The sequence below is a fragment of the Rhineura floridana genome, chromosome 5 (assembly GCF_030035675.1).
Source record: "Rhineura floridana isolate rRhiFlo1 chromosome 5, rRhiFlo1.hap2, whole genome shotgun sequence".
NCBI classification, from domain to species: domain Eukaryota; kingdom Metazoa; phylum Chordata; class Lepidosauria; order Squamata; family Rhineuridae; genus Rhineura; species Rhineura floridana.
Genome location: NC_084484.1, coordinates 48,906,908 through 48,931,327, shown reverse-complemented (window position 1 = coordinate 48,931,327; position 24,420 = coordinate 48,906,908). Strand labels below are relative to the sequence as shown.

Below are 24,420 nucleotides of genomic sequence, written 5' to 3'. Positions count from 1 at the left end.
TCCCATCCCATCCCATCCTGTGGCTCAGTGCAACATACAGTAAAGTGATGTTAGTTGTGCACCCAGCTATATCATTGCAATGGGCAGTTTGCATCTTGAGTGCTCACCTGGGTTTTTGCTCAACATGTTTCAGATTTTTTTTGGAGGGGAGCAGAATTTGGAAAACATTGTTTCTTGTCACAGAGTTGGGAAAGCAACTTGGGATGTGTAGGAAAAAATAGAAGCAATAATTTAGAGACAGAGGAACCCAAATGTAGAATCCTAGGGAGGAATTTTTGCTGACTGAAGACCTATTTTCTTGAACACCGCTACTTGGATGGGAACTCTACCCAATTCTTTTTCTATTTATTTACTACATTTGTATTTTGCCTTTCCTCCAAGGAGTTCAGGGTGGCATACATGGACTGACTCAAGAACACCTAGTGAGCTTCACGGCTGAGTGGGGGTTTGAACACTGGTCTATAGTCTACTACTCTAACCACTACATCACACTGGCTCTCTGGTGCTTATAAAAAAATTTACCATGCTGGTTCTGTAATTGCCTATCTGCAGCATGGGCAAGTAAGGGACAAGTATGTTCTGAAGTTGTTACCACAGATGACTGCGTATATGCCTTGGGTTAGCATTACATCTGTTGCTGCTCTGAATAGGAAAGGCCAAATGCTCTTTTGCCACTGAATGACAGCGCAAAAGTCACATCTACAGAAGGTGATGGAAAGAGAATGAGTTGGGGGGAATCAAGAAGATACAGATGTATTTCCATGCTTTATAAAACAGTATTCAAGCTTTCTACAGCAGTGGATATGGGCAAAATATACTGGAAGGTCTCAATTTGTTGACACCACTAAATCCCTTATTCTTTCCCTTGATACAGTATTATCATGTTCCCTGTTTGAGGAATGTGGAATACCACTCCCAATGGAAATTACCCTGCAATTTTCCAGTTTCCCAATTTTTAGCTTGTGTGCACACATTTTATTTTCTCTGTTTTCTAATCTTTCCAGTCCTTATTAAATGTGAAGTATTTCTGGGTCTGTACTTTCTCCGTATTCTTTCTTAATAGGGACTGGATGAACTGTACAAAGAGATTGCGTTTGGTTTTCTAAGTCAGGCCACCTCTCTTTAGATTACAGGGATAGTTTGCAGAGGCAATGTACCGTTATGTCAAAATTTAATTAAAAATTGAATGATGCAGTGGAATATGAAGCATGTGCTTCCTGATTCTTATTAGGTCTGGAGTCTATGGTGAACCTGCCTTGAAGTAAGTTAAAATAGCACAAAGACACTGCAGGTGCAGCCAGGAACAGAACTCAACTTTTCCTTAACTGATGTTTGAATACTGAGGTGTAGACTTCTAAGCATGGGATGTGGCCTAATGACGCTTTTGCAGGGGAAGGTATAATCCAAGAGCATAACATTTTTTGAGCAGGTGAAGCTTTGTGGGAGAAAATAAATGGAGTACAAAGAGGCTTCAGATCAGCCTTAAGAGTTTTAAATCTGGATAATGTGCAGAGGCATGTTATTTTGCCTGCACTTGGAAACTAGGCAAAGATGGCAAGAATGAGCCTTTCCATAACTATTTCCTGTGGGTTTTTTGTTTAGTATGTTTATCAAACAAGGAATTTGGGGAGATTGTTCATTGCTTTAGGTAGAAGTGGTGGTCTTAACATGATGGCATACTGTATCTAATGTCTGGCTCTACTTCTGTAAATTAAGAGAGCGGCCTTATAGATAAATACATACCACATTGTCCTTGCCTCAAGAGAGCTCCCAGTCACCAAAGAACAGTGAAGTGGTACAATGAAAGAGAAAATAGGGATTCAGTACAAATGTAGATTGCTTCCATCATCATGATCTAGAATTCTAACTTCTTGGTCTGCCTTTTCACATTTTTCTGATGAAAGGGAAGTATCCTCAGGATTTTTTTATATTGAGTCCAGTTCAGGCATAGCATCAAGGAGGAGATTTTAAAGTTGTGTAGATCCTCCATAAACTAACGGCTTGTGGATGACTATAAGGACAGCACCATGTAAAGGTTTGGTAGTCAAGCTTGAACAAATCGGAGTTTCTGTTTGGTTATTTTACCCTCCCAACTGTGATTTCAACATTCAGATTAAAACAAGGTTTGGAAACTTTCTTTAAGCAAAGCTCAGAGATTTGCTACTGATAATGGCAGGGGTAGTAAGATCTAAGAAATTCTCTCTCTCTCCCCAGCCTGTCTCTCTTTCTCTCCAGCCAGCCTCTCTCTCTCTCCAGCCTCTCTATCTCTCTCTCTCTCCAGCCTCTCTATCTCTCTCTCCAGCCTCTCTATCTCTCTCTCCAGCCTCTCTATCTCTCCTGCTCAGGCTGCAAGGCCGCATGGGCCCCGTCTCGGCAGCGGTTGCTAGGAGACGGCTTCCGAGCGGCCTGCAAGCCTCAGCAGGAGTGGAGGCCGGCCAGGGCCGGCTCCTTCTTAGCCCCAGAGCTGTTTCCCTTGCTCCGGAAAGGACGGCCGGCCCGGCGGCTTCACCCCTCCTGCTGTGGGTGCCACTGGGCGGCAGCGGCTGCGATGGGGCTCAGCAGTCTCTGGCTGGGGGGGCCCATCGCGGCCGCTGCCGCCCAGCGGCACCCACAGCAGGAGAGGTGAAGCGGCCAGCCGTCCTTTCTGGAGCAGGGGAACTGGCTCCGGGCCGGGGCTAAGAAGGAGCCAGCCCAGCCTGGCCTCCACTCCACTGCCACCGCCTCTTCACGGGCTCCTGCTGAGGCTGCCAGGCCGCTGCTGCTGGGGGGGGTCACTGAAGGGGCGGCGGCTGGACGGAGCCCACGTCATCATGGCAGACGCGGGCCAGGAGGCTGCCCTCGCTCAGCCAGGCGGCTGCGGGCTCCACGTCCAGCAGCACCCTCACCTGCAATTGTGTGTGGGCTCTGGGTGGTGGCTGCTGCTGCAGCTGCGTGCTGGGGGGGTCCCTGCAGGGGCGGCGGCTGCTCAAGTCCACGCTCTCCAGTGGTCCCTGCCTGACTGACAGGGCGGGAAGGCGGCCAGCCACAGCCCAATGTATGTGTGTGTCAATCACGCATGCGTGGCTGAGGGGGCCAATGAAAAGCCGGAGATCTCCCTGTTTAAACAAAGTATTGCCGGAGGCCGGAGACGGCCCCCTTTTGCTGGAGACTCCGGCAGAAAACCAGAGACCTGGCAACCCTACCCTATACAGCCTGATGATTATTGGCTTGTGGTAACACAGAGGCAGGATTTTTCACTGCTGACACCAGTGTTGTGGAATGCCCTCCCTGCTAAATTACAAGAGGCCCCATCAGTATTGGCATTCTGCCAGCTCTTGAAGATAAACCTGTTAAGGCAAGCATTCTCCTGAACTTGAACTTCCTGATCTAAAATTGTTTTTTAGCTGTTTAATGTTGTGCTTTTTAACTGGCTTACTGTACTGTATATTTTAATTATGGATGCTTTTAATGCTTTGACAAAATTGTTTTATTATGTATTTTAATTATGTATGGATTTTATACTTGTAAATGACTTAGAAGCCATTTTGGAATGTAAGCAGTATATAACTTAAATAATAATAATCTATATAAATAAAAATGAATCTGCCCTTAATCTGTTATGCTGCAGTTCACAGCCCAACAGACAGGTGGCACTGCAAACTATATCCCAGCAGCAAAGAAGGAAGGAGGGAGCAGGGAGCAGCTCCAGCAAGCTGTGGAAGAATATTCCGGACAGGCCAATCAAAAAGAGGAGGGGGAAAGCAGGGGGGCCTAAGCCAGCTCTAAAGGGGAAGGGGGAAAGAGGGGTGTGATGTCCCTGTATTTTGATAACTGTAAATATGGTAAGTGCGGGTTTATTAAAGTATACATGGTAAGTGGATTGAGTGAGAGGGGGGAGTACATGGGCTAGAATGCTGGAGAATGCTGTATGATGATTGGCTGAGCATTTGAGTGGCTGAAGGTATAAATGAGAGGATGACAGTTGGTTCGGAGCTCTGTTGGTGGTCGGTTGGTTGTGGAGTTTGGTTTTTGGAGTTGGTTGTGGGTTGGATTATATTTGGCTGGTATTGAGGCAGATTATATATGACTAGAAACATAAAGAGGAACACAATATATGAAACCATACGCTTGTTAAATATCCCATAAGTAATCTTGTTATTTCCTGGTGTTTATAAATAAATATTATTCTTGGTTTACCAAAAGCCTGATCCTTGGCTGGGGCTTGCACAGACCAGAAGGGTGGGCAGGGCATATACCAAAGTTGGGAAACAGTATCAATGGTGGCAGCGGTGAAGAGATAGTGTAACATCATCAGGTATCCAGAGCAACCCAGGGCTGTATGCTTTATAGGCACAAAGATACAGGGGGGTTGTGGCCTGCAAGTGCACCCAGACACGAAGTAACAATAAGCCAGAAGGGGACTAAGGCAAAGTCCTAAAGCAATATTGTGAAACAGGGAGTGGCTGGTGGTGCTGCCTAGCGGTGGGATCTTGCAAGATCTGTGCTAGAGCCAGTGAGAGAACAAATAAAACCCAGGATCCTGACTGGAGGGACCTAACAGGTGGTGGTCTGAGGTGGGATCCTCACAAGGGGCAGTTCAGCCGGCTCTAAAGGGGAGAGGGAAAGTGGGGAGGGCTTAGACAGCTCCTGCTGGGAGGAAGGGTGGGATATAAATCAAATAAGAAATAAAATAAATAAATAAAGGGGTGAAGTGGGAGGAGGCTTAGCCAGGTCTAAACCCCACATACTAACTCATTAGCCCAGCAATAAATGTAAAGTCAACAATCATGTGGGAAGGAACAATGTGCTAATCCCACCTACATGGTGATGGGCTTTCAGCTGTGGAGGCTGGTCTATTAGGGCAAATGGGGCACTGCCCCACCAAACTCAGTCTGCCCCCAGCCAGTCCTCACCTGCCTGCCTTCTTACTTACAACCAGTCCAGGGGTTGGATCTGCCTGGCATTGGCTCTGTCTCTGTCTACTGCTGGTCTCTTTACTTCTGCCCTACCAGTTCCATTGGGCACCAACCACCACTGGTTTTCAGCATGATAGCGGTGGCTCACCAACAGAAGGAAATATGTGTTAATTTCAGGCATTTGGAAACCATTGATAGAATTAGCTGAAAATGCTAACCTTAAACACACTGACAGACTCAGACCCATACATTTTCATGATTGTTTTTTTTTTTTAAAGATATATCTGAAGAATTATAAGCTGGGTTTTATATCCTCTTGAAATCAATTTACATTCAATTTCACCATGAATTTAATTTTGACTAGATTTAATTTAACTAGTTAGTTATTCCCAAATATTAACATTAGCAATTAAAAAACACAAATATTTCACCAGTGACCCCCACCTACCCTTGTATTGGAAGCTTCCACTGCAACAGATAGTGAATAGTACCTACAGTGGAAAGCTGCTATTAAATTCTATATTAGAAATGTTTATGTTAAAAGAATTATGCCACACAAATGAGTCACAAATCTGTGTTGCATCTGTCTTTAAGAAATGGTATTCAGCTCATTAAATTCATGTCAAAGATATATCTGTAACCAGGATGTGGATCTTGAATGCGTTCAGAGACATTTCCTATACTGGTGGTTACTAAGTTAATAAAACCATTTTTTCATGAGATCTTGGGAAGGTTTCCCCTCCTGTGTTTTGTTTTTTTAAAGATTATAGGAGTATATCAAGAGTGACAGAGGAAAAGCCAGTTTGCTGAGAAAAGCTATTTCCTGATGGGGCATTTGTCTTCTCACTATAACTTTCTTAAGGAAAACATTTACTATAACAGCTATCTTGCAGACCTTCTGAAGGCAATCAAAACACTGAGAGAGCTATACACATCAGTGATGGAATGGAAGGATTGCTGTCAAAGATGTAAGGAGCGGCGTACTTCAGTCAGACGTGTGAATATTCTCTACACAGAGACATTTTCTCATATCTCAGTTGCCATCAGCCTTCCACCACCTTTTTAGTTCTTCACCAATTCTGGAAAAGAATAAATAAATAAATAAATAAATAAATAAAAGTTTAAATAATTTTTTTTTAGGATACAGATACAGTTGGAAAGCTTATTATATCGGGTTTGTTTGAGACTGATCCAGGGCAGATCAGTTTGATTGGGGTGGGAGTGGGGAGGTTGGATAAAACTTTGGTGAAATCTCTCAAACTTATGTCAGAAGTGGGTCAGGCCAGGCTGCTCTTTTCCCTAAGCTTGAGCCAGGCTGTTGTAAATTTAAGCTGCACATGATCCTGCTCTTCAAATCACTTCTAGCAGAAATAAAGCTGAGTAATAGGAGAATGGTTCAAAGAGAGTGGCGTCAAGGGGTGCAACTTTCAAGCTGTGCTTTGGAAGTTTCATTTTAAGTGTAGCCTCCATGTATCTTGGGGGAACAGCATATGGCATGTGCTGCAGATGGACAATAATGATACATGTACAGCTGGATGTCTCTGGCATAGGTGGTCCAGCTTCTGTCGTGCCAGCTGGCTAGCAGCAGCTAGGTCTGGCAGAGTGATTTGATAACCCACAGCTGTTGCACAAAGTCAGCATAAAGCATGGAGGGGGGAGAGGGAGGTGGAAGATACTGTGACAGAGGAGGCCAGAAGGGGATTGTGCGCTAATCCTCACCTCGATGAGGGGCCAGGTTTTTATCAAGCAACAATACACCTCTGCAGACAGGACTTTAACACACTGCAGACTCATTTAAATTATGTCTTTAAGAGGAAGGTTAAGATTGGCTAAGTTTGAGTACTTTTGTGGAAGAATTCAGGGCAGCCAGTTCTGAATAATGTATGAATTGCATTGGCAGTCCCACCCCCTCCCTACCCAGAGCACAGCTGGCTTTTGCTTTGTTCTGCTGTCTACCATCTCAAAGTAAAAGAAAGCCTAAGTATGTATAACTGCATGTATTACTTGCATTCACCCCTTTTGCACTTGCTGTTCCCATCTGGTCTCTCTGCTGGCATGTAGAGACACCTTAACCCCACCACCCTCTACTCCCTAAATTTAGATTAAATGGTCCTTAGGTCAGGGCCCAGTCGTTTGCTCATGTTGCTCTGTTATTACTAGCTATGCTATATCACGGGTGCAGAATGTGGCCCTCCGGGCCTCTATACAGTCCTCAAGATTCTTCCCAGTCACATCTCTTGTCCCCAGGCCACACTCATTACTGGCCCTGCTCTATGTCCTCCTTGAATGTTTTTGCCTGATAATGCCTGTTGCTTCCCTGGATAGAGGGTGGTGTGTGAGTGTGTACAGAAACTAGCCTACTGTACAAAGGTAACATTTACTCTATCCACTCTTTTGTCATCACTGGCATGTGTCGTGCCCCCTCACCACACTAACCCACATTCTTTATTAGCAGAGGGGGACATGGTTTCTATTTCTTATACGCACCACCAACTATAGCAATGCTATGTTAAAGGTAAAGGTGTCCCTGCACTTGTAGTGCGAGTCGTTTCCGACTCTTAGGGTGACGTCTTGCGACGTTTACTAGGCAGACCATATATATGGGGTGAGATTGCCAGTTCCATCCCTGGCCTTTCTTTACCCCCCAGCATATGCCGGGTACTCATTTTACCAACCATGGATGGATGGAAGGCTGAGTGGACCTCGACCCCTTTTACCGGAGATTTGACTTCCTCCTTTCATTGGAATCGAACTCCGGATGTGAGCAGAGCTTCAGCTGCGTTACCGCCGCTTATCACTCTGCGCCACGGAGGATCTAACGCTATGTTAGGCATTCCCTTATACAGTATATTCCCCCCAGCCCTGTTGCTATACTGACTCAGGAAACCAGGGAAGCCTCAACTCTCCTGTGACACTTTGTCTCTTTAAAGATCACAGCTATGAGTTGAACCCCTGTACCTGATACTGCTTACTTCCTTCAAGTTCTTGCTGCCACCACAGATACCATGTATCTGATTTAACCTTAGTGTAGCCAATGATGAGTCACATGTGTGAAACAAAACAATATTTATTTATTGTTCACTTGGGGTTCATAAATGATCTTTAGGTCTTTCACTTTAGTTACTGGTTGTTCTTTCAACACTTTGAATCCTACCTGGCCTATCCACACTAATATTCCTGCATTAACTGCACCCTCTCACCATCTAAATCCAAAATAATACACCAACACTGTGTCAGGCTGAACCTACACTGTCTACCGCTCTTTCCCTACCAAACAATCCCAATCAATTGCACAATCAATCCCAATACAATCCCACTCCAAATCACTCCCACTGCCAAACTGTCATGCACTCAAATGTAAACCTCTCACTCTGACACTCAGCCAATCACCATCCAGAACACTCCAGCATTCTACTCACTCATTTCCCCCTCCTGACACCCACCACTTACCTTAATCATACTAATGCAACATCTTACTATATATATATATAAGAATATAAAAGCGTGAAACAATATAATACAAAAATATAGAACATCAATGCCTGCAGCACCCAGAAGGTTGCCCAGAAAAGAATTTTGGGACAGTATTTATACCCCACTTTCTGAGGGGGAAAAGCCTTCCCAAAGCAGCACCACTTTGGCACTTTCCTCTCAGATGGCTGGCACACTTCTCAGATATGACAGGAGTTAACAGGGCAAGGGTGCATACAGCCTGTGGGCTGCCAGTTTGTCATTCCTGCCACAGACCTTTTTTGTTTGCCTACCAGCAGAAAGCAAAGGGGATGGCAGTCTGATCTGCTGTTAGGAATGTAGGAAGCTGCCTTATTCATTCATTCATTGCATTTGTATACCGCCCCTTAGCCGAAGTTCTGTCGGCTGTTTACAACAATTAAAAACATTAAAAACAAATATACAAATTTAAAAACACATTTTTAAAAAGCAATTTAAAAACACATGCTAAAATGCCTGGAAGAAGAGGAAAGTCTTGCGCCGAAAAGATAACAGTGTTGGCGCCAGGCGCACCTTGTCGCAAACATCATTCCATAAATCGGGGGCCACCACTGAGAAGGCCCTCTCCCTTGTTGCCAGCCTACCAGCTTCCCTCTGAGAAGAAACCCGGAGGAGGGCCTTGGATGTTCAGCTTAGTGTATGGGGGGGTTCGTGTCAGGAGAGGCGTTCTATCAGGTATTGTGGTCCTAAACCATGTAAGGCTTTAAAGGTTAAAACCATCACCTTGGATTGAGCTTGGAAGCATACAGGCAGCCAATGCAAACAGGCCAGACTTGGTTTTATATGTTTGAACCATCTGGTCCCTGTTACCAATCTGGCTGCTGCATTTTGCACAAGCTGCAGTTTCCGAACTGTCTTCAAAGGCAGCCCCACTTAGAGCGCATTGCAGTAATCTAACTTGGAAGTTACCAGAGCATGGACAACTGAAGCCAGGTTATCCCTGTCCAGATAGGGGCGTAGCTGGGCCACCAACCGAAGTTGGTAGAAGGCACTCTGTGCCACCGAGGCTACCTGAGCCTCAAGTGACAGAGATGGTTCTAGGAGAACCCCTAAGCTATGAACCTGCTCCTTATAAGAAGTCAGGCCATTGTTCCATCTAGGTCTGTATTATCTACACTGACAACGATCTTCCCAGTCTTAGCTGGAGATGCCGGGGATTGAACCAGAGAGCTTTTGCATGCAAAGCATGTGCTCTAACCACCCAGCTACATTAACTCGGCAGGCATTGGACACATTCAGATTCAAAATTTGAGATGGTTTCCAGACAAACCTGTTCCAGACTTCTCATTAGGTTTTATTCCTTCTGCAAAAGAAAAGGTTTTCTAACGAAAGCAACAAAGCAGTAAACTCCAAAATGAATTCTTTTCTAGTGTGGCCATCAGGGCAACAGCTTTTGCTGCATTAACGTGATGCAGACCTAGCTAGCTGGCACAAAAGTGTCATTCTGAAAATCCATTTAAGAGGGAGCTGGAGGACATGAACTCAGGTTGACATGAAAGCTGCATGTGTTTCATTTAAAAGTACATTTATTCAATTAATGCATTTATTAGGGAGAGTACATTTGTAAATCAATTAACGGTGTTTGTTGCCTTCTTTTCATACATTTTGGCAAAACAATTATGATCTCATCGTTACCATTACTTATGGACATTTCTGTCCTCCTTTGTCACCATGCAAAATGGTTATAAGCATGCATAATATCAAATAAGAGAAACCCAAAACTTTGCAAGTCCTTAAGGCAAAAGCAAAGTGCTGTTGAGGAAAACATTAACTCCCCTGCATGCAAAGAGTGATGTAAAGAGGCTAGCAGAGTTGATTTTGATCCTGCTATTCAGTCAGCACTAATTTAATTTGAAGGTCCTTGCAGCAAGAATAATCTTTGGTCACAATGAAATTAAGTGCTTACTGGCACTGCTTCAAATATGAGGTTGATATTTTATAGAATAATAATACAGTATAAAATGGACAAATTCTGGCCACATACTCCTGCTCATATTCAATGGCAGAAACAAATGATAAAGGCTGCAGTCCTATGCATAAATCCAATTGAGCTCAGTGGAAACTTCTTCTGAGTAAATTTGCATAGATTTGCCCTGTGCGAGATGAGTTACAGACAATACATGCCACAGAGTTTTGTGTCTATTATAGCCAGTTCTTTCACAGCTGGACACAAAACATTTCAGTACCCTCTAAATTTGGGGTAGCCAGCTTAGATGTTGTTGGACTACAGTTCCCATCATCTCTGATCATTGGTTATGCTGGCTGGGTCTGATGGGAATTGGAATCTAACAACATCTGGAGGACACCACAGTGACTACCCCTGCTCTAAATAGTTGGTTTTCCCCTAGTAGGTGACTCACAACTAGAGATGGAATCCACATATCTGCAGGAATTTGCATTTTTTTTTAAAAAAAGAAATTATCATGAAAATTCATCAGCATTTCAGTGTGAAATTTTCTCCTAATAAACACATTTTCTGTATGCAGTTTTGACCAGTGTACACATTTTTGCAAGTACTTTCTCCTAATCTAAAGCATTTTAATATTTTCACTAGTATATTTACTTTATGCACATTTTCCCCTGATATATGCATTTTTGGTTGGAGAACTGCGTTGCAAATTTCAGATGTGCAAATTTCAAAGGTTGGACGTATTTTGATTGTCATATTGTTTTGGAAGGTGCAAATTTGATAGATTTGGCTTTTAAACCCAGTCACACCAGCACCATCTTGTAGGGGTTGTTCTCAAGTTGGTTTTAAGAGATGTGAGGAGGGGCAGGGAGAAGCAGATGAAGAAAGACTGAGAAAAGCAGAAACAAATATAAAAATAGGGCTACATGAAATTAGATATACCCCCAGAACGTTTTGTCCTTGTGGGGATTTTATTGTATGCTGCAACAATTTTATTAGCCACAAAATGGCATCCATCCAAAATAGCTACAGTAAATTAATGGTTGAAAAAGTTATAGTAATGATGGCAAAACTTACAAAGTTAGTTTGCTTTGTAGTAGTAATTTATTATTGCTTTTAGCCATAGGCCATCGCAAAATGCAACAATTATAAAACAACAGCAGATAATACAGCTAAAACCATTTACAAAACATTAAAAAGCTTTATAATCTTGAGTGTGAACCATACGCAGCTTCCTAGCGGCCAGTAAGAAGTTGGCCATGGAGACTATCACCTGTTTAACATTGTCGCTCAATAACTCCACTACCAGCTCCTGGGGGCATTTGTCTGGCGAAAGATGAATGAGAGGAGCCAGGAATTTCCGTCTGGGGTTATCGTACAGCGGACAGTACAACAGATAATGGGTGATGTCTTCGACAGAGTTACATCCAAAAATACAACTCCGTTTCTCTAGTGGGGTTCCTAGATATCTCCCTTCGAAATAGGCAGAAGTCATCTGTTGGAATCGGAGTTCCGAAAAGGCTCTGCATAAGGGAGCGTGTGTTAAGACCTCCAGGTACTGTGACTTAACATGATTAAGTTTGAGTTGGGGGTACCAAGGGGAAAAGGAAGCTATTAAGATAGACACCCAGTCTCGGCCTGCGTCCTGGTTGAAAATCCAACCCCTAAGGGCACGCCGACTAAGAGTCAAAAACTCCCCCAAGGGGAGATTGTACTGCTCCAGCATTTTTTGGCAATTAGAGGCCCATCCCCTATTTTCCAATTGCTCCATCCAGCACTGTTTGGTAAGGGAAGAGTCGGGAATCCTATATAATCTGTGCCAGTATTTAAAAAAAGCCAAATCTATTCTGGCTGCCAGTGAGGGTAGGTCAAGCTCCGCTCTAAGATGCACAGCAGGGGTTCCCGCGGGGAGCCCTAAGGTCTGCCTCAGGAACTTGTTTTGCAGGGTTTCTATCTCTCGCTTTATGAGTTCCCCCCAAAGTTCCGCTCCATATAATATAGAGGCTAAGATTTTTGCAACGAAGACCTTAATCATTGGGCTGACCAGTTGGCCCCCTCTAGCATAAAAGAACCTTCTAAGTTGCGCTGAGGATCTGGCACCAAGAAGTTTAATTGACTTTAGGTGGGACTTCCAAGAAAGGTTCTCAGTGAAACAAATGCCCAAATAATTAAATAGGCGAACCTGTTCGAGGGGGTGTCCATTAAGGACCCAGTTTGCAATTGTCTTCTTCTTACCAAAGGTCATAATCTTGGTTTTAGTGTCATTAATTGTCAAATGGTGCTCTGAACAATAGGTGCCAAGCCGAGTTAGCATTCTTTTAAGGCCGATTTTATTTAGAGATAACAAAGCCAGATCATCAGCGTAGAGCAGGAGGGAGATCTTGTGGTTGCCAATGGAAGGGGGGGGGAAAGAGGGAGAGGTTATTGCAGGGACAATGTCATTTATGAAAAAATTAAGTAAAAAAGGGGCCAAAATGCAGCCCTGCTTCACTCCTCTTTTGATCTGAATAGCTCAAGAGAGAGTACCCTGCAGGCCCAGATGCACCTGCAAGGAATTGGCTTGATGGAGAGACTGAATAAGATGAAACAATCTCTTATCAACATTGGTCTGGACCATTTTTTCCCATAATAGCTCCCTATCTATAAGGTCAAACGCGGAAGTGAGGTCTATGAAAGCTACGTACAGGGATTTGTTTGGGCCCCCGATAGATTTGCGAATTACGTGTTGCAAAACAAATGCCTGATCGATGGTGCTCCTGCCTTTCCTGAATCCCGCTTGCTCCTTGTGAAAGATGGTATTACTGGCTTCCCAGACAAGGAGCTTATTTAATAAATATCGTCTGTATAATTTGGAGGTGACATCCAGAAGACTGATAGGTCTATAATTCCTCGGGTCCGAGGCATCTCCCTTCTTGAATATAGGGACAACTATACTGGAGCGCCAACCTGAGGGAATAACGCCAGTCGCATTAATTTAGGTAAATAAAGACGCCAATACTGGTGCCCACCAGTTGGCGTCTGATAAGAATGCCTCAGGGGGAATCATATCGTCACCTGGGGCCTTGCCAGGGCGGAGCTGGGAAATTAACTCCAAAATTTCAGAGTTGGTGACAGGTGTCCTCACCAGCCACAAACAGAATCCCAAACTGTCCTAAATCTTGGTTTGACAAGGACTGTAAATCCAAGAAAAGGGAACTGTGAGCCCAAATTAGATCCACAAGACGTGATAATTCTGAAGAAGCCATTTCCCGTTTGCTCCTATTAAAAAGGACATACAAGACACTACTCCAAAAGAAAAAACAGGCCTTATATACTAATAACTGGCGGGCCCTGGGGTTGGCTTCACTTCAGGGCAATGACACTGAATTCTGGCGGTTAGTTCAGGGGGGTCTTGCCCAGAATTATTTTGTACCAATCCCCCCTATCCTCCTGGAAACCTGGGTCTCTCATTTTCGTGCCATTTTTGGGAACACAGCTTCATCGATTTTATCTCCTTCTGACGTCCTGCCCTCCCTTCCATCTTGGCCCGCAGTCACCAGTGCAGACATTGGTGAATTAATTTCGACCCTCCATCCAGGCAAGGTTCCCGGTGAGGATATGCTGCCCCCGGAGCTATTCCTTTCAGAAATTACTTGGTGGGGGCCCCTTTTAGCCATACTCTTCTCACATATCAACTCCACCAGCACTATTCCCATAGGTTGGCATACTAGTATTGTAGTGCCCATCCTCAAGAAAGGCGACCCCTCGGACCCCCGTAATTATAGACCCATCAGCCTACTAGATGTGACATCTAAGCTGTATGGGCGCTTTCTCTTAAACAAATTAATAGAGTGGGACTCCAAGAACTCTATCATTTACGAAGAACAGGCCGGATTCAGGAAAGGCAGGTGTACAGTAGACCACATTTTCGTACTCCATCACTTAATAAATAAGACTATCACAGGACAAAGTAGGTCCTTATACGTGGCATTTGTCGATATTACCTCTGCCTTTGACTCAATTGACAGAGATTTGTTGTGGCATAAATTGGGGCAGTCCAGCATCGATAAAAGGCTATTGCGGTTAATTCAGTCCCTGCACCAGGCCAACTTTGTGCGGGTTCACCTTGGTTTGAATGGAACTCTCTCCCAAGCCATTCCAGTCAAGAGAGGAGTCAAACAAGGGTGCATACTGGCCCCTTTCCTGTTCAATTTTTATTTAAACGACATCATTCCCGCAATGGCTTCTCCCGCTTTTTTTCCTCCATCAGTTGGGAATAGGAAGATTTCCTCATTGCTATATGCAGATGACTTGGCCCTATTTTCTTTAAAGAAAATAGGGCTAAAAAGAATGTTGACCTGCCTGGAAGAATACTGTAAAGACCAACGCTTGCTCGTCAACTATTCTAAAACTAAAATAATGATCTGTGGGAAGCATAAGAAGTCCAAATTGAACTGGACCCTAAATGGACATTCACTTGAACAGGTACAGACCTTTAAATATCTAGGCTTATGTTTTAATGACAAGCTCTCATGGAGTCACCATCTGGAGGCCACCAAATTATCGGGTGCTAGAGCCAGTGGCCAATTAAGAAGGTTCTTTTATACACGCGGTGGACAATTAATCAACCCAATGCTAAAAATCTTTGTGACTAAAGTCCTGCCAAAAATTCTTTATGGGTCCAAGTTATGGGGCCGCCTAGTTAAATCTAAACTTGAGGTCCTACAAAATACATTTCTGAAGCAGATCTTGGGGCTCTCGCGTGGAGCACCGTCAGCCCACATAAGAGCAGAACTTGGCCTCCCCTCTCTGGCAGCTAATATAGATCTGGCATATTTAAGATACTGGAGAAGGATTTTCACCATGGACGATAGCTCCCTTACAAAGCTCTGCTGGCACGACTAGCAGCGGTCAGGGGGATGGGCCCAAGGGTATCAGGAAATACTTAAAATTTATAATCTTACTCAAAGGAAGTTTTTAAGCCTTAACCCCTCTGAGGTCCGTAACTGGGTTTTTTATTACGATGCGACCCAAGATAGGGCATCAATTGTTGCAGCCCCTTTTTCACCTTAGTTTCCTTTATTTAAACTCAACCACACAAAATCAAGCTACTTCGATATTTTGACACGTGCCTCCTTACGAAGAGCTTTTACAGAACTCATATTCCATACAATGCCCACAGCCTACCTTGAAGGCAGATATTCGGGAATCCCACCCGAAGAGCGTCATTGCATTTTTGGTTGTAAGGAACCCGAGGATATAGTCCATTACTTGCTTTTCTGCCCCTTGTCTAAGAACCCTAGAATGAAACTCCTGGCCCCTCTTATTAATTCTAGAGGGGAGATTTTCTCTGGCGATTTGGTGGTGGAGCTCTTGGCTGACAAATACATCCAGGTTACAATCTCAGTGGCTAACTTTGCCTTGGCCGCAAAAAAACTGAGAGCAAATTACATAAAAACCCAAATGACTACATGTCTGACATGACTGCATGTTTTATGATTTTAAACGTGTATTCTCCAGCTGTGCGATGGCTTATGGCTAAATGCAAATAAAGAATTTGACTTTGACAGGTGGCCAAGATGGCAGGGTGGAGATATTCCCTGGAGCTACAGTGGGTGAACTTATATTGCCTCCAAAGATACTGGAAAAGTGAGTAACCCATGTTTCAGATGGAATCGGTGGAGCTACCCAGTAATTGAAACATGTAAGCCCAGCTTGTATCAATTCCCAAAATTTAGGCTCATTCCTTTCACTCAGTGCACGGTCCAGGGCTTTCCAGTTGTCGGCATGAATGGTCTCCAGTGATGGGCTAAGCCTGCTAACATTGGAGATGATGATCCCTGGATGTATGTGGGATATGCCCAGGGGGGCCTGTTCCTTCCCCAGGGAGTCCAATTTGCCACTCTCTAAATAGCGCATGTCGGTCCACGAGGGACAGGCAGATGGTTTAACATTCTCCGTATTTAGGTTAGTTTCCTCTTTAGGTGGTTGGACAGATGGAGGCAGTCCCTGACCTTGCGGACTCGTCTCGATATCCCAATGGACGGCTGCTGCCGCCAGCTGGCCCTCTTGCGATTTTCTTGGCAAAGTATAGCTAAGTTGCATGAGCTGTAGCTTTTCCAGATGCCTTTTCAAGAGGTCCAGTTTCCTAACAATTTCAGTTTGTTCTTTAGTAGGTAAAGCTAGAAAGGATTCCACCAGCTGCTTTTCTTCATTATCAAAGGATAAAGTCATCATGGGCATTGGGCACCTTACAAAGTTAGTTCAAATAAGGGAGGGGAGACAGAAAAGAGAGTGCTCTGAGAAAACATTTATTATTATTATTATCGCCGCCGCCGCCGTTATTATTATTATTATTATTATTATTATTATTATTATTATTATTATTGCCTGTCCTTCACCCAAATGTCCCAGGTCTCCTGTTATGGTTTTCAAGAAGCAGAAATTCAAAATAAATTTGCTGAATGCTTTCTCAAGACTGAGAAAAAATAATGGAATATATAAATATGAAATTTTCAATAACGAATGCTTATAGAGTTGTATATATATATATATATATATTCCTATTATAAATTACTAGGAAACAGTACCAGTCATTGCCCAGGAATTCTTAGAAACCAAAAAATACTGAGATTTATAAATGGTTAATGTAATTTGTTAGTTTGTAGGGTTGTGCACAGCTTCCCTGACCCAACCTGGATCGATCTGGGGAACACCCAACACAGATTCAGCCCCAAATTAATTTGGGGTTGGGGCTAAAGTTTAATTGGGATTTGTTTATATACAGTCAGGAGGGGTGAGGAAAAGAGATGCTCTGTCTCCTCCTCCCACCCGACCACAATGCAGAGAGCAGGAACATTAAATCCATCTGGCTGCTGTTGTTGTTGCTGCTGCTGCATTGTGGGAAGCAACTGGCTGAGCCGGACCCACCTCACTTCCTGCTGCCTCCCAAACCAAATCCTGCAAGAGCCACTGTCATCACCATAGGGGTCATAATGGATGGTGAGAGACTGACCAACCCCCAGTTCTGGCCCAGCCCAGGAGCAGTGGCTGTTTCTTCTCTCCTAATCTCCACCCTACCGGTCCTGAGGTTAGATCTCCTCTTCCTGCCTTGGGACCTCTGCGGTCTCAGCCAACCCCTTTTGAATCCTGCTAGAGTCTGCTGTCCCAGTGTGTACCCTGTGGATAACACACTAGTGAAGCAGACCTCTGCAGCCAGCAGGATTGCAACACACACACACACACTCACCAACTTGTGAGCAGAAGGTTCAATCCTGGTCAGCTTGACATGTCTGTTCCCCTGCTGAGAACAGGCACACATAGTCAAAGCACAATGCGGGGCGTTTTGAAAATTAACTGTGTGGGCTTCTTCCCTATTAATTGCTAATAAACTAGAAATTTTTTTATTGTGGTTGGAAAAAAAGTGGGCTTGGCTGGGCTTTTTTGTTTTGTTTTGGGGCCAGTTGCCAGAAATGCAAGGACCAAGGCTAGTCCTCTTTTTGTCACCTCAAACTTCTCTCTCACTCTCTCTTTTTGGTAAAGCTGAACCCACTAAAAGCCTTGAGCTCCATCCCTGAACCCACTCTTGGTTCTGCCTCCTGATCTAGAGGGCTCCTCCCAACCTACTCAGGTCCCAGATGTTTTGATTTCAAGAAGCACACTCTATCCCCACTCCCCATCTCTTTCCAGCTACCACTCTATAGCTGTTTGAGCTTCTGAAAGCACAAATATCAGAACACAGAGTCAAGGGGAAGTGTTCCTTATTCTTAAAGTTCCTTTCTCTATGGGAATCCACCTTGGGAAAGTTAGAAATTAACATACTGTATGCCATTTCATAGAGTCATAGAGTTGGAAGGGGCCTATAAAGCCAATGAGTCCAACCCCCTGCTCAATGCAGGAATTTTTTACATGTGTTTGTTTCTTGTAGGCTGTTTTTTAAAAAAAAGATGGAAGGAGAAGATTAAGCACATAGTGTTTGGGGGATTTTTGGAGTGGTGGTTGCTTTTGAGTTACAACTCCCTTTATTTATAGAGAATTCAGTCTGAAAGCTGTTAAAAGTAATAAACTCTGTCTTTTTGAAGAATACAGCTCCATAATTTAATCATGCCTACAGGCAGCAAAGACACTGGCAAATAATTGTGTTCATGTCATTCAAGTGTGAAATCACCAGCATGGCTTGAAATCTAATTTGAACAAACCTCTAGTTGCTTAGTCCAATTTTGGACAACTACAATTTCATTTTTCACTCCCCTGCAAACAGAGTTTAATGAAGTGTCCCAGATTCAGAAAACTGGTGTGCTTCCCTGTTGTCATGCTTCACCTTGTCTATCTTTTTACCAGATCACAAGTGGTGTATTAATATTCCAACAATCTTACAAGACATGCATTCTTATAATTATGTTGTATGAATACCTTAAGCAGATACGTTTCTGGCACTGTGGAAACTGCAAGTGAAGACAGAAGGACAAGGTATGTTCAAAGCTACTGCTATTAAGCAGCCATTTAAAAATCTGCAAGAAAAACACACACAGAAAGTTTTGATAACTCTGCACCCACATCAGGTTCCCAGTTTTCCACCTGGTCCTCATGGAGAGCCACACCAGGGCAAGTTAAGAAAGGTTGCTGACTCCTTCCCAGGCCTGTGGCCAGGGAGAGGGAGTGCTAGGAGGCCCCGATCCCTTAACTTTTTTCTGCCCCATAATTTTTTTACAAATAATTACATTTATTGCCATTATTTCTTCTCCCCTACTTTTTTGTCTCCCTTCCCCCCGAGCTTTTTGGCTGGCTATGGGCCAGAGATGAGGAGGAGATACTGTACAAACATTACCTGCTATCTGATGTCTCTGCTTTTCTTCTTTCCTCAACAGCAATTTTGAAATGTCTGGACAGTTACAATGCCAATGAGAATCTGCAGTCATGCCGTTGCCTGAGCTGTTCCCCTCTCTCAGCCTCTAGGAAAGCTAGTCCCTGGCCTTTGTTCCACCACCTTGAAAACTTGTTTAACTGCCCCATACCAAAAAGATCCCAGCAAAAATGGCCATCCCCCAGCTTGTGGGAGCTTTATTTACAGCTCCAATTACAGCATGTGGGAGCCATTTTAATCAGGAGTGCAGCTGCAGAGGTAGAGTCTCTGTGTGCTGCTGTCATGATAATCATCTTGGCCCTTGTGCACCTGATTAAAAGGGGGGTAATTGGTGTCCCACGCTGTTAGTGCACTATGTGGTCAGGTGCCTCAGTCAGTGGCTATTTTGCTCCTCTGTCCATGTTTTTTCTAGAGACGATGACCGTAACACTTGACCTAATTAAATGTTAAATAGGGACACATTTGTGGCACCATGATCTTTAACAGAGCATTCCTGGCAGGTCCAGCGCCTGCAGTTGTGGGACCCAGCACCCTGACGCAGCCACAGATAGCAGGGCAGGAGCTCCCAGGCAACACACACACACATACGATACAGGCGGCATGGAATTTCAATAATCTTGCCCATCCCACCTACTTCCCATGTCAGTGCATATGCCCTGCATGCTATACACGCATGCCTACCATCACCCAAGATGGTGGCAGGGGCATCAACCCTTTAGGGACATCCCTGCTGCCATCTTGGATGATGGCAGGCATGTGCACACACCTCACAGGGCGTGTACACTGACTTGCTGACACAGGAGGTAGTAAGGTGGGCATGATTATGTAAGCCCCTCACCGCCTGCATTGGGAGGGGAAGTTGGGGAGTACAATGCTGCAGGTGTCATGCCAGGTGCCAGCCCTGATTCTTGGTTTAACTTACCATGAACACACAAAATTATATTTTCAAGGGCATACAAAGAAAGGCTTCCAAAGAACACCCTTCAACTTTGGAATTTGCTGCTCCTAGACCCAGGGCTGGGGCAAGACATTTTGTTGCATGAGGCAAAGTACAAGATCGTGACCCCTCATTCCATGTATAGAATCTGGCTGGAATGGCCATTGAACCTTAGTTCAACACTAGTGATGGGAGAGCATTCTTCACCATGCTTGAGGGGAGCAGGCTAACTTTCAAGGTGCAGTCTCCTCCAACATCTGGCCACCACTCTCCGCCCCTCAGCATCTGCTGCCTGATGCAGCCGGTTTGCAATTCCTAATGGTAAAGCCAGACAAGTACATCTTCCAGAAGTAGTGTAAGACTTTTTTAAAAATTCAAGCTTGCTTTTGGGGGCTCGGGATAGAGTAGAAAATATATTGTGCTGTTACGTGTCCAAGGCCCTTGAGATGGATTGGGCTATAATTCCAATTAATCAGTCAATCAACGAAAAAGGCTGCAATCCTGCAGAACTCTATTTGAAAGCAAGTTCAGCTGAAATCAGTGTGACATTTTCCCACATAAATGTGCTGAAAGTCCAACCTTTGTATTAATCACTGTTCTGCTGAATCCATCATGGTAGCGCAATAAAGGAATTCAGAGAGAGAGTCTACATTGACTGACAATGTGACCTCCGAATGATCACCACTTAATGATTGTTTGGAGGAACATGATTCCTAGATTTAGAGATGGATAAAGATAAACACATAAAGCCAGTGTGGTATAGTGGTTAAGGTGTTAGACTATGACCTGGGAGACCAGGGTTTGAATCCCCACATAGCCATGAAGCTCACTGGGTGACCTTGGGCCAATCATTGCCTCTCAGCCTCATGGAAACCCTATTCATAGGGTTACCATAAGTTGGCATCGACTTGAAGGCGGTACATTTACATTTTAAAAGATAAACAGTACAGTAATACCTCAGTTAACAAATCCTCCAGGAATGAAGCTCTTTTTAAGGAAGGATTTTTAAAAGGTGGAATTGACCAGCTTTGCTTTGCTATGGATAAACTTTCAAGCCTATGCCTTCCCTTTCCAAGGGTGAAAGTGACAAGACTGTGTACTTGCTTTGCATCAAAAAGATATCTTGTTTACTCCCAGGGCTGGAGAGAGAAGGATACAATACTATTCAGAGGAGAAGACAGGAGGGGGAAGGAGAGGGAATGGGTGGATGCAAGGTAGGCACCCTTTAAAGCCCCTGTTGAAGCTGCCCCCACCATCTATGAGCGGGTGTAGAAACCTATCCCTATTTTTTCCATGTTATTTCTATCTCTGGTACCAAAGTCTCTGTTAAAGAAGTAATGTCCATGAACGCATCTACTTTGTTAACTGAGGTATTACTGTATTCTGTTCTGACAAATCATACTGATGAAACTGAATTCATCACACACGCACAGCTGGTAAATTATGCTTAATACAGTGAGATGTAAAAACTCTATAAATATATTTTTACAGGAGCTCTGAGGTTGCCAAGTTAAAGAAAGTGAGCAGCATTCTTAATTGAAGATAAATGGCTGCTTGGATGGCCTCCCCCTCCTCCCAATCAGATTAACCTCAAAAAGCATCTTTAAAATTCAAGTTTAAAAGACTGCTAAGGGATAGCTTTGCCTCTCTTCAAAACTAATAGCCACAGCTTACCACCTATGCCCTACACATGTGAAATGTTTAAAATATTTGGCAGGAATTTTTCTTCCCACATTGGGCTAGGTTTACTCAGTGAACTCAATGTGAGATAATCCAAAACAATTTAGGTTCAGCAAAGGTTGGGAAAATATTGTAGCAAAACATAGAGCTTGGCTGGAAGGCTTCTTTGATCTTCAGATTATCAAGTGCACGGTTTCTAATTTGACAAATTTTTAGTGGCAAAGCATAATATCTAAACATTCCTCTTTTGTCATAACAGTTTAATCCCTTAAGACTGTGATTTAAAAGCATGGGGGAGGAAAGGTTGCCGCAAGATTTGCAGGAAATAGGAAACCTGCCTCAGACACCTAGGCTAAAAAAGAAATAGCAAAGCTGTTAAATTATATAACTAAATGTTCTATGTGAATTGGCGATATCACTTCATACTCAGTTTAGGTTATATCAAATATAAGTTGACTTCAAAGAGAATTGTGCAGTAGATGGAATATAAAAGCAGCAATGTTTCATCTTTTAAAACTTTCAGCTTGCATTTCAAATCACCCAGATGGCATGGCAAGATCAATACTATCAATAGCGATAGAATGGTTTGATGTAATTGAAGCCTATTCCGTTCACACTAACCAACAAATGTCTTTGAGAAGCATTTACCTAAAAGATTGCAAAGGAAATTAAAGCAATGACAAGAATAAGAGTAGTATCATTGCACCTTATCTATAGGTCCAAGACGAAATAGTAACATTTGATAAAAGGAACCAAAATGTTTCTCACCTAATTATATAAAGGGAAGTAGTTCTGGGACACTCAGTGGGTGAATCAGATTGATGCTGATGTCTCTGAAGATGTTTCCTGTCAATGTGACAGGTGGTCTTGTTGATGCTGTGGTCCCTCGCTGGAATTTGGAGATAACTTAGGGCAGACAGTTACCCTAAAAAGTTGTCTCTGAACCAAGAGAACACAGTTGGCTCAATGAGGAACAGCTTGGGCAATAGGAGAGTCATGATGACTTTAACTGATTGCAGGCTAAAGCCTATCACTGAGGCAGCGATGGCGGCAAAGAAAGCATACATTTCTCTGAACACTGCATCTTCAAAATGCCATCCAACACTACTGTGCCAAGCTTGTACATCTTGGTTCCAAGGGACAGATAATGGAACTCTCTGTGGCCTACCATAACCAGATTGCAAGGCATTTTATGGATAAGTTAACTTGTTCCAGCATGGACTATGAATTTAGATATGAAGGTCTGGATGTAATTGTGGCTTTCTCTTGTGTGCTTATTTGGATACTTTTCAGTTTCTGCAACCTGAGGATGTGGACAGGATTCCTCAATAATGAAATCCGCCATTGTATGCTTGATCCATGCCCTTCCTGGCTTACTAGGGCAGCCAAGTGTACATGGTGAAAACTTTCAGAGCTCCAATAGCAATAACCTCTAAAGTTGTTGTACCAGCTGGAGTAGCTATGGTGGGGGGATGAGCTAAAGAAGATATGTGGGCATCCATCCAGTTTGATTCTGCACACACACACACACACACAAATCCAAGTATTGATTGTGACCTGAAAAACCTTATACAGCTTGATGGCATCTCCATCCAAATAACTCTCTGCTCCTGTATATAAAACCCCTCATTTGTTGAAGCCCTGCTCCATTCTAACCTTCAAGTTTAAGAGCTGGTGACCAGGGACAGGGCCTCATGGTGGCCAACCAGATGCCTAAAACTCTGTTTGCAGGTTCATCCTGTTTCATTGCTGAATTAGTAATGAATGGTCTGTTTTATTTCTTTACATTTTTTAAAATAAATTGATAAATTGCTCTATCCTGAATAAGTAAAGCAGGCTGAATCTACAAGAAGGAAACTTAATTTTGCTCGGGAGAACCTTTGCTAAAGAAAACAAAGTTGTGAGGAAACATAGGAGGATATTTGCCATTGTGAAAGCCACTGCTAGATAATACAGTGCTAAGTTAACTTATTGACCATTTGAATTTATTTCTTACAGTGAGTTGTGTAATTTTTTTCCCCTGTTCATGTTGTGAGCCGCCTTGTGCATAAATTGTTATGGAAAGGCAGCATACAAATAAACTATTATTATTATTATTATTATTATTATTATTATTAAAGTGCCTAAGTAGAGTCCATCTAGTTCCAGCTAAATGCAGAAAAGCAATACCTCAGCAACTTTCGTGAAACCATTTCAAAGAATTTGGGAGTGGTTTTTTAACTTCTGTCATCATTTTATTTGTATTGTACTTTGGATGGGTTTTGAACTGGTAGTTTTGTTTATGTTTAAATGTGTGTGTGTGTGTGTGTGTGTGTGTGTGAGTGAGTGAGTGAGTGAGTGAGTGAGTGAGAGAAAGAAAGAGAGAGAATTTATATTGTAAGCTGTTCTCAAGGATGGAACAGGATCAAAATTAAGGGTACAATTCACTAAGAAGTTCTTATGTTAAACTCATTTATTTTGATGGGACTTACACAAGAGAACATTCTGTATAAATTGAGAATCCTCCAGAACTCACTAGCTGCATCTTCACAGAAGATTGTGCTAGGCCAGCTTTCTCCAAACTGGTGCCCTCCCATTGTTTGAAGCTACAATTCCCATCATCTCTGATCATTGCCCGTGCTGGTTGGGCAGATGGTAGTTGTAGTCT

The 24,420-nt window shown here is 43.4% G+C and overlaps 1 long non-coding RNA gene across 1 annotated transcript in view; it reads left to right on the top strand.

Moving 5' to 3' along the window:
• The window catches only part of LOC133385813 (uncharacterized), a 49,095-nt gene extending 25,291 nt beyond the window's left edge, over positions 1 to 23,804 (top strand). The window contains exons 2-4 of the long non-coding RNA XR_009762971.1: positions 15,864 to 15,942; positions 18,634 to 18,762; positions 19,161 to 23,804. This is a non-coding gene — a long non-coding RNA (uncharacterized LOC133385813). The remainder of the gene's footprint in view (positions 1 to 15,863; positions 15,943 to 18,633; positions 18,763 to 19,160) is intronic.
• The last annotated feature ends 616 nt before the right edge of the window (positions 23,805 to 24,420 follow it).